This window comes from Anopheles gambiae, chromosome X (genome assembly GCF_943734735.2).
Source record: "Anopheles gambiae chromosome X, idAnoGambNW_F1_1, whole genome shotgun sequence".
Taxonomy (NCBI): domain Eukaryota; kingdom Metazoa; phylum Arthropoda; class Insecta; order Diptera; family Culicidae; genus Anopheles; species Anopheles gambiae.
This window is the reverse complement of record NC_064600.1, coordinates 6,369,096-6,375,191: the sequence shown is the minus strand read 5'-3', so window position 1 is coordinate 6,375,191 and position 6,096 is coordinate 6,369,096. Positions and strand designations below refer to the sequence as shown.

Here is a 6,096-nt window from a genome sequence, read left to right as displayed (position 1 = left end):
AAACAAAACAAGAAAAGAAAGCCAAGAAGAAGAAAAAAAAAAACAAAAAATGCTTCTGTGTTTGGAATTATTCTTTCTCTCTTACAAGGTGAGATCCGAGTTTTGCTTTTCTTTCCGAGTGTTTTATGCCAATCATCTGCTCCGACCTGTTATCACAATTTGTTGACGGTGCGTTTTTGTTTGTTTTTTCTTCTTCAAATTTTTGTGATTTTCTGATTTATTTTCCGTTTATGGGTAAAATTGTTATACGTTTTACATACATGTACATACATGGATAATTGATGTTGATTGTGAGCCGTGTGTGTGTGTGTGTGTGTGTGTGTCAAAGTTTTCCACTTTTCTAGTTCGTTTTCCATTTGTCTATGCACAAAACCACACACACACACACGCACACACTGTACAAAGTCCCATGTGTCACACTAACTTTGTTGTGTTTTTCTTTGTTTTTTTTTTGTTTGTTTTTATTTTGGTTTTGTTATTTCTTTCCAGCGTTTTTGTTTTCGTTCGTGGTACCTCTCTGTGTTTCCTTTTCTACTTTCCCGCACCATTTCCCTCTGCTTGCTTCTTATGATAATGTGTAGGAATGTATTCAGTTTGCGCGTGTGTGTTTTTTTCTTTTGTTTTTTTATTATTATTGTTGTGTTTTTTGTTTGTTCCTTCTTCTTCTTCTTCTTCTTCTTTTCATCCCTTTTCCTGTATCGCTTTGCGGTTGAAAGTTTTTCTTCTCCTTTTTGTTTCACTAGCTGGTTTTATATGTTTCGATTTTCCTATTCACGTTTTTACTTATTTTTTATTTCTTTTTTCCCTTTTTTTTTAGAGGTGTTGTTTTGCTCTTGCACTGATTACTGGTTGGGTGATACTTCTACAAAATCAAACGCACAATTTACCAGTAACGAAACGAAAGTACCAGTTTGTCTTATAGTGATTGGTTGCTTTTGTTTTTTTTTAGCACGGAACAGTTAAACTTTACAAGCAATGACAAAGAAAAGGTGAAACATGAAAGAAATAACAAAGAACACAAAGGAATCGACTAAAAAGGGAGCAACACGTACAAACAAACAAACAAACAAAAAACACCAAACGTTTCGCGTTGTGTTAATTTTCCCTTGTATTTGTGGTTGCTTCATTTGTTCGTTTGCATTATTTCTGTATCTTTTTCTTCTTCTTCTTCTTCTTCTTCTTTTGCTTCCCTTTCCTACCTTCGTATGCACCATCAGCTTCTTCTTCTTCTTCTTCTTCTTCTTCTTCTTCTGCTAATTTTTTTTTAAATTGTCTCAATAGTAATCACAGTTTTTGATTTCTCCTCGTCCACACGTCGTCCCTTTTTTCGTTCGGTCCCTCTCCCCCAACGATTTTTCACTGCTACGGGGGGCGTTTTTCGCGGGCGAGCGAAATAGAGAGAAGGGGGGGGGGGGGGGAGAGAAAGGGTTTGTTTTGCTTTGTTATATTTTAATTATTTTCAGTACTGCTGTTTTATTTTTTAGTTCGACCCTTCCTCAAACTAATTGTCCGCCTCCGTTTTAGAACGTGGCATCATTTTTACTTTTTAATGATTTTCATTACTAGTTTTTGCTCTCCCATTCTCTATCTCTCTCTCTGTTTCTCTTTTTCTTTTTCTCTCTCTCTCTCTCTTTCTTCTTCTTCTTCACATTTATAAATCCTAAATCGCTAAATCCGGTATATATGTAAATAGCTAAACGAGTTTATTTACTTTATGTTTTCCCTTTTTGTTTTTCGTTTTCCGTTTTCCGCTTTCTACCTTTCTTTCACTTGTTTTGCGTTGGTTTTCTTTCTTCTTCTCCCCTACTAGCATCATCCATGTTATATTTAACTAGGCTTACTATTGCAGCTTTGCTTACTATTTGCTACCTTTCCTACGTACCTTTCTGCTTCGTCACAATGTCCGCGTGTGCCGTGCAGTGCGGTGTTCAGCGCCGTCCTTGCTGCGCCAAGCACCAACCTGTGTGCGCGGCGGGTGGGGTTTCCTTGCTGCTGTTCCCGGCCCGTTGCTGTTTCGTTGCTCTATTGATTTGTTGGCTAACTCTAATGCGTATGTGTATCTGTGTGTTCCACGTCGAAGCACGTGTGTTGCCCCGGTATCACGCTTTGCAAGTTGTTGTTTTTCATGGTTTTGTACAAAAAAAAAAAAAAAAAAAAAAAAAACTAGAAATTATTGCCCTCCCAGAGCAAAGCATTCTCACACCATTTTCTTTGTCCTGTGATCTGAAGGTTGAAGGAAAAAGCAAGCAAACAAACAAACAGAAAAATACATTTTTTCCAGTTCAAAGTGTAAAGTTTGTTTTTTTATTTACAGCAGATCTCGTCGTGCGTCCGTTCAACGCACCCACACAATACGCGCACGTCCCGCGTTTACCGACCGTCTTCTTCTTCTTCTTTTTCTTCTTCTTCTTCTTTTTCTTCTTCGTTTAATTCTATATTATATTCGGCTTAAATCCCATCCCCCGTTCTCTGTAGCCCCCGCTGGGTTTCATTCCAATGTTCTCGACGCGCCAAAAACCCGCTTTTCCGTCCTCTCTCTCTCTCTCTCTCTCTCTCTCTCTCTCTCTCTCTTTCGCTCTCACACACACACACACTTTCCGTCACACAGCGCAGCACAAAATCCCCCAACGAACAAGAATGTAAAACAACCTTCCAGCGCGTTTCCGTTTTGTTTTTTCCTACACAAATTGATTAATCACACTGTGTGTTTTTTTTCCTTTTCTCTCTCACGATTTTTTTGTTTTGTTTTGTCACGCAAAAACCATGAACAAACAAATCAAAGAGAAAGAGTACACGCTAAAAACGAAATGAAAACCGAAACAAGTAACGCCGATAAGGTAAAAGTTCTTACCGCTGCAAGTATTTTGTTAATTTGTTTGGTTGTTTGGTTGTTCATGCGTTTAAGAGTAAAAACAAAACATTAAAAAATAAGAAGAGTAGCAAAATACAGTTTAAAAAAAAATAATAAAAACCAAACATTTGCACAATTAATCACAATCAAGTAACGCTTCTCACAGTGTGTATGTGTGTTTTGTATGTATGTGTTTTCTCCCCCTGCAATTAAATCTTAGCTCAATTTTTCTTATCAATTTTGTTGCTGTGTGTTTCTCTCGTCCTTTTCGCTTTTTTGTTACTAATTTCTATCTTCTGGGTTTTCTCCGATCAGTTAACTTCTACGGCTGTTGTGTCCCTCTATGTGTGTCTTTCTCTCTTTTCTCTCTTTTCTCTATTTTCTCTCTTTTCTCTCTTTTCTCTCTTTTCTCTCTCTCTCTCTCTCTCTCTCTCTCTCTCTGTCGCTCTCTCTCCCGATCAATAATAAAGCCTTAAAATGTATGTTAATATGTTTGTGTTTTGTTCTACACACTTAAAAATATTTCACGACCTCGGTTAAAAATACTGCCGAAATTTGTCGGCTCTTTCGATTCTTGCTGATATGTCAGTTGAAAAATCCCAGTAGCCGAAAATCAGTACCATTTAAAACTGAAATATCAGTTAAATAAATATTTCAACCGAAACTCGGCAACCCAACTTGCCGAGAACATACGTTAACACAGCTGTCACCGAGCTCGTCCGTCAAAATAACCGAGATTTCAGCTTTACTGTTTGGATTAGCCGAGGCTCGGTATTTTATCTGTCATTCGTCATTCTGTTAATCTCGTGCTAATGAAACGAAAACCTTTCGGAGTGATGTTGTGATGTAAAAGTAAAAGTGTAAAAATATAAGTGAAAATGAGTCTCTCAGCGTGAAAAAAAAACCGAGTATCAGTAGCATGCGATCGAGCACGGGTATGGAACGGGGTTGGGGTTAGGAAACTCCATCAGCGCACGCAATCGGTGCTCTTCAGAGCGTCGCTCGGAGCAGTCCCTATTGAAGGATCATATGTAGAAGCTAATCCGATTGGTTCAACCTTAGCCATTCCGTTCAGACTTCCAGGATTCATTTCCGGTCACCTACACGAGTAAGTACGTATCAACACTCGACCACGTAAAATCTAAACAGGGTTCACTCAGACTTGTTTCACTCTGCCCGCTTTACAGAACCGTGCCTGTACCAGTGCCCGCTCCTTGTCCGGCTCATTTTCCTGTACATATACCATATCCAAACGCTGTGCCCCATCCGGCGGATGAACCAATGCCTGTCCCTACGCTTCACACCAGAAATCTCATAAGAATAGGGTGACTTTCTGCCATCATCATAGGCTCAGACTGCTATGACTCTTTCTCCCAGTAAATAATATTGTTTATTTATGTTACCTAAATAAACCCACTTGATACGCAAATAAAACCACTAAAATAAAGATAAAATGTTTTTATATTTAGCCGAAATCTCGATTTGCTCTAACCGAAAATCTCGGTTAAACGTAAACGTCAAAACAAAATGTCATTAACCGAGATGTCGGCAACAGAAATTTAACCGAAATTGTGCCGAGATCTCAGTTGTGCAGATCTCGGCAAAAATTAACCGAGATTCGGCAAAATTTTTTAAGAGTGTACATATGTCGAATGCCTTCGCTTTTACGTATGGGTGTGTTTGTTTAGTTTTTATTTTTTTTACTCTTCACGCCAACAATTCTCTCTCTCTTTTTTTTCTCTCGCTCTGGCTGCAATGTGTGATCGGGATCGTTTTTTTGTTTTGTTTTCTTTTGTAAAACAACACGTTTTGACTACTCCGCGACATCCGCGGGACACAACACAAAAAGGTATGACACACAACGCACGACCTCCTCCCTCCACCAAATCCCCCACTGCTTTTCTTTTCCCTTTTTCTTTGTTTTTTGCTTTGTTTTTTTTTTGTTGCTGTAACTTCTTTTCTGGGGCGTTGTGGTGTGGTTCCCTCTCCTATGGTGGGCCCTATTTCTAGGTATCGTTTAATTTTCCTTTAACGTGCTTCTTCTCTTCGGCGCTCTCTCTCTCTCTCTCTCTCTGTCTAAAGCTATAAGGTCGATACCACTAACACGTGTGTGAGAGATAATGTTATCATTCCGCCGCCCCGCCCTCCCTTGGATTGCCATTTATGCCAGCTATTTTACTAATTCATTCTCTCTGCCTTCAATTCCCCTATCTCTCTCTCTCTCTTTCTCTTTTAGAGAAAATGGGTTTTGCGTCTGCTTTTCGTTTCGTTTTGCACAAAAAGGCTTCGTGAACTCTTGCTGCCGCCCGCCCAACTTACCAATAAACCAACTATCGTATCACACTTAGCGGCCGCTCCCACATGTTAGGGGGGGGGGGGAGGAGGGAGGGGAAGGGTTAAACAGTTCTGTTGCCGGCCTCGCTCCACTTCGTTCTCCCTGCTAATTAATATTGCTCTATAGATGCGTCCCTTATTTCATGGCTCGCCGCACACTACCTTCCTGCTCCCCATTCCCTCCTATCCGCAATGCACTACTCAAATGTTTTTTTTTCTTCCTTTTTTTTCGCCTGGATTTCGGTTATGTTTAGCACCTTGACTCTCTCTCTCTCTCGATCTCTCTCTCTCTCTCTCTCTCTCTCTCTCTCTCTCTTTTGCCTCTGACTATTGTGCCTACTATATACATGCCCCTCCCCCCCCCTCTGGGAGCTTCCATTTCTCTCCTTATCTCTCTGCTCTCTCTCTCTCTCTGTCTCTCTCTTCTACACACTCTAAAAAAAAAAACAATAATTCCATTCACTACAATACCGACCCCTTACCCCGAGCGCACAGTTCTAACCAGCAGCGAACAGTTGGCAGCGCTAGCAGGCAGTCAAGCAACCCCCTCTCCCTCACAGCAGCAAATTCCCTGCCACACGCAGCAATTTTTCCACTAGCATTTGAAAGCCCATAGTTCTTGTTTTTCATTCTCTCTCTCTCTCTCTCTCTCACTCTCTCTTTCTGTTAATTTTTCCTAATTTTTTGTCTGATTTTGTTTTTTTTGTTTGCATTCTGCTTGTTGGTAAGCTCCGCTTTCAGTAGATTTTTTTTGTTTTTTTTAAATGATCCTGGTGTATAAGTGTGTGTGTGTGCGGGGGGGTAAATTCTGCCCAGTTCGCTGCTTTCAGGCACGTTTGCTCCAATTTTGCGCGTACTACCTCTGACTGTGTACCAAAAATTGCTTGCTGCCGCCTTTTTTTTCTTTCTTT

The 6,096-nt window shown here is 40.1% G+C and overlaps 1 long non-coding RNA gene across 1 annotated transcript; it reads left to right on the top strand.

Annotated features, from left to right (window-relative positions):
• Positions 1 to 3,358: 3,358 nt before the first annotated feature.
• Positions 3,359 to 4,305, top strand: LOC133393543 (uncharacterized). The gene is made up of 2 exons (XR_009766245.1): positions 3,359 to 3,963; positions 4,039 to 4,305. It is a non-coding gene; the product is annotated as an uncharacterized LOC133393543 (long non-coding RNA).
• The last annotated feature ends 1,791 nt before the right edge of the window (positions 4,306 to 6,096 follow it).